We start from the raw sequence: 12,214 nt of genomic DNA, 5'->3' as shown, positions 1-12,214 counted from the left end.
AAAGAATTGTCACAAACACATTGGGACGAATGGCGACCTTAATGTGCTTTATGAATCTTAACTTCCTATTCATTAGAATATGTGCTGTGACATACCGGAGCTCTAGTTATCCCGCCTTTTCTCTGAAGTCGCTGCATTAACTGACTCCTGTATCTGGTTTTCCATTTCAGATTATTGTCGATGTGTTTCAGTGTCTCAGATTCCCCGAGAATTAACAGCGAGGGAACCACACATCACTGACCTGTCAACAGGAGGACACCGATTACAGGATTGGTAGATTGGTCTTAAAAAATATTAAGGTAGATAAGTCCCCAGGGCCGGATGGGATCTACCCCAGAATACTGAAGGAGGCTGGAGAGGAAATTGCTGAGGCCTTGACAGAAATCTTTGGATCCTCGCTGTCTTCAGGGGATGTCCCAGAGGACTGGAGAATAGCCAATGTTGTTCCTCTGTTTAAGAAGGGTGGCAGGGATAATCCCGGGAACTACAGGCCGGTGAGCCTTACTTCAGTGGTAGGGAAATTACTGGAGAGAATTCTTCGAGACAGGATCTACTCCCATTTGGAAGCAAATGGACGTATTAGTGAGAGGCAGGACGGTTTTGTGAAGGGGAGGTCGTGTCTCACTAACTTGATAGAGTTTTTCGAGGAGGTCACTAAGATGATTGATGCAGGTAGGGCAGTAGATGTTGTCTATATGGACTTCAGTAAGGCCTTTGACAAGGTCCCTCATGGTAGACTAGTACAAAAGGTGAAGTCACACGGGATCAGGGGTGAACTGGCAAGGTGGATACAGAACTGGCTAGGCCATAGAAGGCAGAGGGTAGCAATGGAGGGATGCTTTTCTAATTGGAGGGCTGTGACCAGTGGTGTTCCACAGGGATCAGTGCTGGGACCTTTGCTCTTTGTAGTATATATAAATGATTTGGAGGAAAATGTAACTGGTCTGATTAGTAAGTTTGCAGACGACACAAAGGTTGGTGGAATTGCGGATAGCGATGAGGACTGTCTGAGGATACAGCAGGATTTAGATTGTCTGGAGACTTGGGCGGAGAGATGGCAGATGGAGTTTAACCTGGACAAATGTGAGGTAATGCATTTTGGAAGGGCTAATGCAGGTAGGGAATATACAGTGAATGGTAGAACCCTCAAGAGTATTGAAAGTCAAAGAGATCTAGGAGTACAGGTCCACAGATCACTGAAAGGGGCTACACAGGTGGAGAAGGTAGTCAAGAAGGCATACGGCATGCTTGCCTTCATTGGCCGGGGCATTGAGTATAAGAATTGGCAAGTCATGTTGCAGCTGTATAGAACCTTAGTTAGGCCACACTTGGAGTATAGTGTTCAATTCTGGTCGCCACACTACCAGAAGGATGTGGAGGCTTTAGAGAGGGTGCAGAAGAGATTTACCAGAATGTTGCCTGGTATGGAGGGCATAAGCTATGAGGAGCGATTGAATAAACTCGGTTTGTTCTCACTGGAACGAAGGAGGTTGAGGGGCGACCTGATAGAGGTATACAAAATTATGAGGGGCATAGACAGAGTGGATAGTCAGAGGCTTTTCCCCAGGGTAGAGGGGTCAATTACTAGGGGGCATAGGTTTAAGGTGAGAGGGGCAAAGTTTAGAGTAGATGTACGAGGCAAGTTTTTTACGCAGAGGGTAGTGGGTGCCTGGAACTCACTACCGGAGGAGGTAGTGGAGGCAGGGACGATAGGGACATTTAAGGGGCATCTTGACAAATATATGAATAGGATGGGAATAGAAGGATACGGACCCAGGAAGTGTAGAAGATTGTAGTTTAGTCGGGCAGTATGGTCGGCATGGGCTTGGAGGGCCGAAGGGCCTGTTCCTGTGCTGTACATTTCTTTGTTCTTTGTTTGTTCTTTGATTACATCACAATGCTCTGGTACCGCCAGTGCCCGGGTCACGGCCTCCAGCTTGTTGTGATGGACGTGGATGGGAATAACCCGACTTTCGAGAAAGGATTGGAGACGGGATTTAAGGTGGTGATACCCAACCGCAAAAGGTGCATTTTGAAAATAGTGGCCGTGGACACCGACGACACAGCGATTACTGCGCTGAAAGTGATGGAGCACAGTGCTTCAAACCCCTTATGTATCGCGACAAGAACCAATTAACGTCATTTCTGTAGCTATCTTGTTCAGTTCGTCCTTTTTGTGCCTCAGAGATTGGCTTTGTCTCTTAGAGTTTCTGTGTTTTATTTAATTACTGTTCATTCCCTTACCTTCAATCGATAACGAAATGCTTTTGCAGACTGAAAGATAGAGAGGAGGTGGTGGGGAGGGGGGGGGGGCGGTGAAGGCGAATGCAAATGATAGATTAATGCGCTCGTCTGAAAATATGGTGCCTTAACAATCGATTCCACCAGTTTTGAGGGTATCGTGATTTTCTTATCCGAACTTCTAGACTCTATTGGAAACATTATACTCCTGGTTAGTTTATCATAGCACTTTATAGTCATGAAGGAGTGAGAGCTGATACATTTAGTCGGAAGAGGCAATGGAAATAAATGGATTCAAATTTCCAAAGAGCAGAGGGATCTGAGGGATCCGAGTACACAATCATTTCGTGTAGCTGTGCTGTTTGAGGGAACAAGACGCACAGTGTCGGGGGCTTTGCAAATAGAGACAGAAAGTGTAAAGATAAAGGGGTATGTTGAAACTTTAGAAACCCCTATTTCCCTCTCAATTGGAGTCCTGTGTCAAGCTCTGGACATCACTTTTAATGGACGATATGAGAGAGAATCCTGCTTGAAATGTTTACGAGAATTATTCTGGGGATAAGGGAGGGCATGCACATGGATCGTTTGGACAAGCTGGCGCTGTCCCCTTTTGAGATGATGAGCTTCAGGTGACATTTGATGTTCAAAGTCATCAAGCGTCTGGAAAGATCAGACAGGCAGCAGAGTCGTGAACGAAAGGACATCGATGTATCGTTGGCCAAAGGTGGCTGGTAGGACTGAAAGACAATACAGATGTAATGGCACGGATGCAACGTTGCACAGGAACTGGGTTCCCTGGAGGGGGTGGTTAATGTGTATTGATTTTGAAGGTGGTAAACATATTGAGAGATTCGTTCACAAAGCCTACGCATGCTTCTATACATAGCTACAGAGGTCGTATTGCCGACTCCTGTTCTTGTGACAGGTTGGAAGGAGATGAATGGCCTCGTGAGTGTCTACAAAACAGGCAATTGGATTCCTATAACGTCCTTCTGTTCCTTTGTAACAGGCTAGAGCGGGTTTTACTGGACCTTCCCCTGACCCTGAGCACTAAGCTAGAGAAGGGCTGAAATGTATTTCTTCCCGTGTAACCGGATGCAAATGGGCTAAATAGGCTCCCTCTACTCCTCTGTCAATCAACTGAGGGGCTGAATGACCTTTTTTCGTGTTGGTATATAATATGATTGAGGTTGGCTGAATGGCCATTTCATATTCCTGTGTCACACATTCGGGATAGATTAAAGTCGACTGTTCGTCTAAACGTGTAACAGTCTTCAGCGGCTGAATTGGCCTCATCCTCTTCCTATGGAAAAGCTGAAAGTGGGGCTGAATGGCCATCTGGTCCGGTGTAACATTCTCGAGATAGGCTGCAGGGGATCCTCCCGTCCCTGAGTAACAGGGTGGAGAGCAGAATCACCTCCTCCTGTTCCCGTGAACTGAATAAAATCACTGCTTTTGTACTTATTCGTCCACAGTTGACCACTGATTTGCCAATGCAGAAAGCAAACATAATTTCATAGAATATAGAAAAATACAGCACAGAACAGGCTGTTCGGTCCACGATGTTGTGCCGAATCTTTGTCCTAGATTAATCATAGATTATCATAGAATTTACAGTGCAGAAGGAGGCCATTCTGCCCATCGAGTCTGCACCGGCTCTTGGAAAGAGCACCCTACCCAAGGTCAACACCTCCACCCTATCGCTGTAACCCAGTAACCTCACCCAACACTAAGGGCAATTTTGGACACTTACGGGCAATTTATCATGGCCAATCCACCTAACCTGCACATCTTTGGACTGTGGGAGGAAACCGGAGCACCCAGAGGAAACCCACGCATACACGAGGAGGATGTGCAGACTCCGCACAGACAGTGACCCAAGCCGGAATCGTACCTGGAACCCTGGAGCTGTGAAGCAATTGTGCTATCCACAATGCTACCGTGCTGCCCTTAAGAACGAATAAATCTACACTATATCATTCTACGTAATCCATGTACCTATCCAATAACTGCTAGAAGGTCCCTAATGGTTCCGACTCAACTACTTCCACAGGCAGTGCATGCCATGCCCCCACTACTCTCTGGGTAAAGAACCTACCTCTGACATCCCCCCTATATCTTCCACCATTCACCTTAAATTTATGTCCCCTTGTAATGGTTTGTTCCACCCGGGGATATCTATTCCCCTGATCATCTTATAAACCTCTATCAAGTCGCCCCCCATCCTTCACGGTTCTAATGAGAAAAGGCCTAGCACCCTCAAACTTTTCACGTGAGACCTACGCTCCATTCCCGGCAACATCCTGGTAAATCCCCTTTGCACCTTTTCCAAACCTTCCACATCCTTCCTAAAATGAGGCAACCAGAACTGTACACAGTAGTCCAAATGTGGCCTTACCAAGGTTTTGTACAGCTGCATCATCACCTCACGGCTCTTAAATTCAATCCCTCTGTTAATGAACGCTAGCACACCAGAGGCCGTCTTCACAGCTCTAGCCACTTGAGTGGCAACTTTCAAAGATGTATGAACATAGACCCCAAGATCTCTCTGCTCCTCCACTTTGCCAAGAACCCTTCCGTTAACCCTATATTCCGCATTCATATTTATCCTTCCAAAATGGACAACCTCACACTTTTCAGGGTTAAACTCCATCTGCCACTTCTCAGCCCAGCTCTGCATCCTATCTATGTCTCTTTGCAGCCGACAACAGCCCTCCTCACTATCCACAACTCCACCAATCTTCGTATCGTCTGCAAATTTACTGACCCACCCTTCAACTCCCTAATCCAAGTCATTAATGAAAATCACAAACAGCAGAGGACCCAGGACTGATCCCTGCGGTACGCCACTGGTAACTGGGATCCAGGCTGAATATTTGCCATCCACCACCACTCTCTGACTTCTGTGGGTTAGCCAGTTTGTTATCCAACTGGCCAAATTTCCCACGATCCCATGACTCCTTACTTTCTGCATAAGCCTACCATGAGGAGCCTTACTAAAATCCATGTACACTTCATATACTGCTTTACCTTCATCCACATGCTTGGTCACCTCCTCAAAGAATTCAATAATACTTGTAAGGCAAGACCTACACCTCACAAATCCGTGCTGGCTATCCCTAATCAAGCAGTGTCTTTCCAGATGCTAAGAAATCCTATCCCTCAGTACCCTTTCCATTACTTTGCCTACCACCGAAGTAAGACTAACTGGTCTGTAATTCCCAGGGTTATCCCTATTCACTTTTTTGAACAGGGGCACGACATTCGCCACTCTCCAATCCCCTGGTACCACCCCTGTTGACAGTGAGGACAAAAATATCATTGCGAACGGCTCTGCAACTTCATCTCTTGCTTCCCATAGAATCCTTGGATATATCCCGTCAGGCCCGGGGGACTTGTCTATCCTCAAGTTTTTCAAAATTCTCAACACAACTTCCTTCCTAACAAGTATTTCCTCGAGATTACCAGTCTGTTTCACACTGTCCTCTCCAAGAATATCGCCCCTCGCATTTGTAAATACAGAAGAAAAGTATTCGTTCAAGACCTCTCCTATCTCTTCAGACTCAATACACAATCTCCCGCTACTGTCGTTGATCGGACCTACCCTCGCTCTAGTCATTCTCATATTTCTCACGTATGTGTAAAAGGCCTTGGGGTTTTCCTTGATCCTACCCGCCAAAGATTTTTCATGCCCTCACTTAGCTCTCCTAATCCCTTTCTTCAGTTCCCTTCTGGCTATCTTGTATCCCTCCAGCGCCCAGTCTGAACTTTGTTTCCTCAGCCTTACATAAATCTCCTTCTTCCTCTTAACGAGACATTCAACCTCTCTTGTCAACCATGCTTACCTCACTCGACCATCTCTTCCCTGCCTGACAGGGACATACATGTCAAGGACACGTAGTACCTGTTCCTTGAACAAGTTCCACATTTCACTTGTGTCCTTCCCTGACAGCCTATGTTCCCAACTTATGCACTTCAATTCTTGTCTGACAACATCGTATTTACCCTTCCCCCAATTGTAAACCTTGGCCTGTTGCACGCACCTATCCCTCTCCATTACTAAAGTGAAAGTGACAGATTTGTGGTCACTATCTCCAAAATGCTCCCCCACTAACAAATCTATCACTTGCCAAAGCAGAAACGGTCCGTCCAGAACTTTCTTTTTTCTTTGCCTCTTAATATCGCTCATTTACTTGATTTATTTTTACTTTTCTTTTTCTTGCAGATTTTGTTTATACGCCTATCACATCCCAACCTATCATAATTTTAAAAGCCCCCCCCCCCCTTCTCTTTTATAGGTAATGAATCCGAGTCTGTTGATCTTCCTGACAGAAATTACACTCACTTCGAATGTAATCCGTGTAAATTGTCGTTTATTCGTTATTCAGGGTAGTATATCTAATCTGTCACTTAATAATAATAGCTTATTGTCACAAGTAGGCTTCAATGAAGTTGCCGTGAAAAGCCCTTAGTGGCCACATTCCGGCACCTGTTCGGGGAGGCTGGTATGGGAATTGAACCGGTGTTGCTGGCTTTGTTCTGCATTACAAGCCAGCGATTTAGCCCACTGTGCTAATCCAGCCCCTGGATTGTGCCGCCCCACTTTGTGCCGAACCAGCCCCGCTTTGTGCCAAACTAGCCCCTCTTGAAAAATGAAATTAAATGAAAAATGAAATGAAATGAAAATCTCTTATTGTCACAAGCAGGCTTCAAATGAAGTTACTGTGAAAAGCCCCTAGCCGCCACATTCCGGCGCCTGTTCGGGGAGGCTGGTACAGGAAATGAACCGTGTTGCTGGCCTGCCTTGGTCTGCTTTAAAAGCCTGCTATTTAGCCCTGTGCTAAATCAGCCACTTTGTGCCGAACCTGTCTGATGTTCTCGTGAGAAGACATTCTCTCTGCAAACTGAACTCCAGTAGGACGAAGCACCCCCTGATTTTCACTCTAAAAGTTGTTTACAGCTGCCTTTGCGGTTTTGTTGAACTGCTCCATCTCTCTGAGTCACTGTGGAGGCGCCAGGCGCAGCAATACATGGCGGAATGATTCACCCGCAGCCTGGGGGGCTGAACTGGTAGTCACTGGGTCGCGAGGCGTTGAATCCGTGAATCAACCCATCGGCTCCACGCGTGGTGTACGTTCCGACTAAAACATCAACTGCGGCCCCTTTCCCGGGGTATTGTCTATACCAGTAGTGGGTGAGAATATAGCTGCTTCCCTACACAGTGCACGTCAGGTCCAATTCTGCCCCAGGAAATTAGGAGGCAGGGTCGGGCGTCTGGGGAACAGTCTGTAAGTTGACGTCTGGCAAAGACACGGGGAGGAAGTCAGTAAAGCTGGACACTTGCGAAAAAATAGTCGGGAGGAAAAATAAAAAAAGTTAATGAGTGTTATTAAAGAGTAGTGAGGCCGTGGAATGCCCTACCTGCTACAGTAGTGAACTCGCCAACATTGAGGGCATTTAAAAGTTTATTGGATAAACATATGGATGATAATGGCATAGTGTAGGTTAGATGGCTTTTGTTTCGGTGCAACATCGTGGGCCGAAGGGCCTGTACTGCGCTAATTGTTCTATGTTCTAAATCAAATGATAGTTTTGTTTACATCGAAACAGCATTGTCAGACCCAGAAATAGATACATATTTTAAAGCTGCCTCGTGATCAATACACGGTTGAGATCAGGTTGGCACTAAGGAACCCATCTCGTCCAATCATTGGACAGAAGAAGGCGGTCAGAATCAAGTGACGCAGCGTTGGTCACGCCCCTTCTCCTGTTGAACCATTGGGAATCGAGTTTGAGTGTCAATCTCCCTCTCGTTCTTTCTCTCGATACCTCACTTTCCCTATCACTCTCTCTGGAAACATTTATCTTAAGTTTATCACTTCCCTTTTCTCTCTCTTACGGCCTTTGCGACTATATCCGTGAATTTATTTTTGTGCCCGTGCATCTCTCTCTCTCCTGTATCGCTTTCTCCATCTGACTATCTGCCTGTCTTACCCTGTTTTTCCACTCTCGCTGCATGGCTTACCCGCCTGTCTCTTTGTTTCATTGTCTTCCGATCTTCCTTTTTTGACGCTCTCTATCTCTCACATTCACACAAGATTGTTCTGCACCCTCCACATTTGGGTCTCAAATCTGTCTGTTTCTATACCTGTGCTTCACTGTGTCCCTGTTTCGCTTCCTCCGCCTGTCTTTCCGTCTTTGTACGCGAATTGGGGTTCCGTTGTTGAGCATCACGGTTTGCATGTCATGGTGGAGCTGGTGTAGAATGGTGAACAATTCCCAGAGACATGAGAATGGAAAGCACCTTTGTGCTGCCGTCAATAACAAGTTCAAAAATTATTGGCAATCTTTGATGCACGTTGAGAAATTGGTGGCGAGCCACTATACTGACAGCTGATTGGTTTACTCAGCCATGCCAGAAGACAGTTAATCAACCACTTTGACATATCTCGGGAGTCACGTAGAGACCAGGCAGGGTAGGAATGGCAGATTTGCTTCCCTACTGAATATTCGTGAATCAAAAGGGGTCTGACGACAATCCGGTAGTTTCCTGGAAGCTCCGGTAGTTTATTTCAACTCATGGCCGTAGATGATTAGCCGACTCTTCTATACGACTGCACGAGCAACATATCCACTGTGCTGCCAATTAGACACAGACATAGTAGCGACTGCAGAGATAGCGGGGACACACAGCGTTATGCGCATTTCTCTCGAGTCAGACTAAAATCCGCCACTCACTGAAAAGCGGACGAATGAATCAGACTTACTGTAACTGTTTCAGATTTAAACTAACTTCCGACTCGGGTCTCAAATGGCGAGAAGTGAGTCCGCGTTCGTACCACCCCGGAAATGACGTTTAGGAGCAAACGACCAATAAGACGTTCGTTCCTTGCACTCACCGCTGAACACATTGGAGGAGGAGGCAATAACACTCACGTAATGCCCATAATTTGAGATATTCTGCAGTTAAACAGCCTTTAAAGATGTTTGTGTCTCGGCGCTGGGTTCTGTTGCTCCTGTTACCGGGTAAGGTGGAACTGGCCTTTGAGGTGTCAGTGGTTTTCACTCTTGTTGCCCTGCATGACCAGATTATGATTTAATCTCTTTTTTTGGAGTCATTCACACCGTTTGAAGGTGTAGACTCCCTCTGCCTCTGTCTGTTGCCGCTTTCTTTCTTTCCCACTGCCCTCCTCTCCCTGTCACCTTGTCTTCCTCTCTCTGCCACGCAGTTCGTCTCCCTTTCGACCTGTCTCCTAATTTCCTTCTTTCCACTGATCCTTCCTTTCCCCATTATCTCTCAGCGCCTTTGTGTGCTGCCTCTCTCTATTTATCGCACTCTGACCCTTTCATGGCCTATTCATTGTCGTCAGTTATTCCTCTCCGTGCTCGAGTTAATGCTCCCTCTATTGCATTTGTTTCACTCATTCCTCCCTCTCACTCTTGATCTGATATTAGCCCCTTCTCTATCTCTATATCACTGCCTCACTCTCCCTCTGTCATTATGGCCTCCCCTCTATGTATCTGCCTGTTATTGTCTCCCCTCAAAGGCTTTCTAAGTTAACATCTCTGCATCTTTTTACCCTCCCGTTATACAGATGTGGCAGCTGTGCTGGTGCAACAGACTCCAGCTCACGTCTCCAGTTCCCCGGGTTCTTCAGTCCGCATCGAATGCATTTACAGAAAAGCAGAAACTACCTCCACTTTCCGCTGGTATCGATGGCATCCGGACCGGGAGCCTCAGGATCTTTTCTATTCCTATGCTGGGACGATCACACCCGCCGGTGAGGTGGACGGTTTCACCGCCAGAATACGCGACAACACCCACTTTTACTTGGAGACCACCAGCCTGTGGGCCAATCACTCGGACGTGTATTACTGCGCGTGGAGTTTACACAGTGACTCAGAGAGATGGAGGTACTCAACAAAAACCCACCTGGTTCGGAAACAACTATGGTGGATACATTTACCCATTTGTATGTCTGTCTATCTATCAAAGATCTCTTACCATAGAGTCCTTGCAGTGCAGGAGGAGGCCCATCGAGTTTGAACCGACTCTCCGAAGGAGCATTCCACCTGCACCCCACTCCACAATTACGAAAGAGCAGCCCCCCCCCCCCATCCCCGTAACTCAATACACGCACCTAAACTTTTAGACACTAAGGGGCAATTTAGCATGGCCAATCCACCTAACCTGCACATCTTTTGGACTGTGAGAGGAAGCCGGAGCACGGGGTGAACGTGCAGAACGTGTCGTCCATCATTATGTTCGATATATCTATTTAACTAGTAAACGTCATGTAATACGTCAGAATGTTTAAATGCATAATTTAAATCAGGCATTTCAATTTTGTCATTTCACGTCAGTTTGAGTAAAATATTATCAATTATTAGATTTCCCCATCACGCCTACGATCTGATCGTCTGCGTTTCATAGAATTTACAGCGCAGCTGGAGGTCATTCGGACCATAGAGACTGCACCGGCCTTTGGAAAGAGCACCACACTTAAGCCGACACCTCCACCTAAACTGTTTGGACACTGAGGACAATTGAAATGGCCAGTTCATCTAAACTGGAGCACCCGCAGGAAGCCCACGGAGACACGGGGAGAACGTGTAGAATCCGCACAGGCAGTGACCCAAGCCAGGACTCGAACCCAGGTCCCTGGCGCTCTGAAACAATAGTGCAACTACTGTGCTACCGTGTCGCCCCCTTAAATCTATGAATAGATTACAAGGTGGTGTAAACTGCTGAATTCCTGGACTGAAAAACGAATAGGGCAAATGACGCGGCATTGCAAAAAGCTCCCGACTGCGCCATTCAATATTTCCCAGCTTTACGGGTCAATTTTAGCTTATTCCACCAATTCCGCTCTATGGGCGACAGCAGTGTTAATTATCATAAATGATAAAATGATACAACTCAAGTGAAGGCCATCCTGTCCATTTTCTTGATTGAAGAGCTATCTGCTCAGTTAATATAATGCTGACCCATTCCAGATAGCATTATAAAGTAATCCACTTCATTTCCTTCTCCAGGTCCTTTTTAAAAGTTACCATGGAATTTGCTTCAAGGCAATGCCATTCCAGATTATACGTTTCACTATGGGGAAAGATTCTACTGATCCCCCACTGATCTACGTATCCAGAAATAGAGGGAGGAAAATGGTTTAGAAACAGAACAACAATGAACTAATTGAATAATAAGGGGGTCGAGATACCGAATTGCCTAATCTGTCTCTTAGATTCTAATGTTTGTAATCTGGTTCTTTCACCAATTAACTAAAATCAATAGTTCCTGCCTAATGTCCATCCTATCAGCAGGTACTCGTTTCTGAACTCGTTCTCCCTATTTACGGTTGTAAAACCTTCGGTGATTTTCAAAATCTTTTTCAAATGTCGCTTTATGCTCGAGGCTCCGATAGGAGCAAACGACGTAAACTGGAAATAATTAAGCTTAGAAGCTTTAATCATGTCCCGGATTATTCAAAGAGCAAAATGGCGACATCTCTTCAGAAATAATTTCCACTGCACACCTGGTTCCTGACAGCTGCTTAAACATTTGTTTAAAACCGTCGACCCACTTCTCTATCTGCCTTTTGAACAATTTTCAAAGTTTCTGATAGTTCAGCACACTGTGCTGCAGGGGAGAGGATAAAGGCAGCGGCAGGCTCGAGGCCTTCACTTACCTTCCGGGAGCAGAGAAGAGCGGACCTGCGCGGGACACTGTGCTGCAGGTAGGATAGCTGCAAAAATGAAAAATAAAACCGGTAAAGTGACGTCACAGGAGACTGTGACCAGATTGACTGAAAGGCAGACTTGGGCTAAATTTGAATATGCGTGGAGTTACTAGTTTTAATTTGATTCAAATTACTATTTTTAAGCTGATTTGAATTACTATTTTTTAAAATTTGACTTAGATTACAATTGTAAAGTTGATTTGAATTACTATTTCTTAAATTTTAAATCTCACTTA

The sequence above is a fragment of the Scyliorhinus torazame genome, chromosome 25, assembly GCF_047496885.1.
Source record: "Scyliorhinus torazame isolate Kashiwa2021f chromosome 25, sScyTor2.1, whole genome shotgun sequence".
NCBI classification, from domain to species: Eukaryota; Metazoa; Chordata; class Chondrichthyes; order Carcharhiniformes; family Scyliorhinidae; genus Scyliorhinus; species Scyliorhinus torazame.
This window is presented reverse-complemented; position numbering follows the sequence as displayed.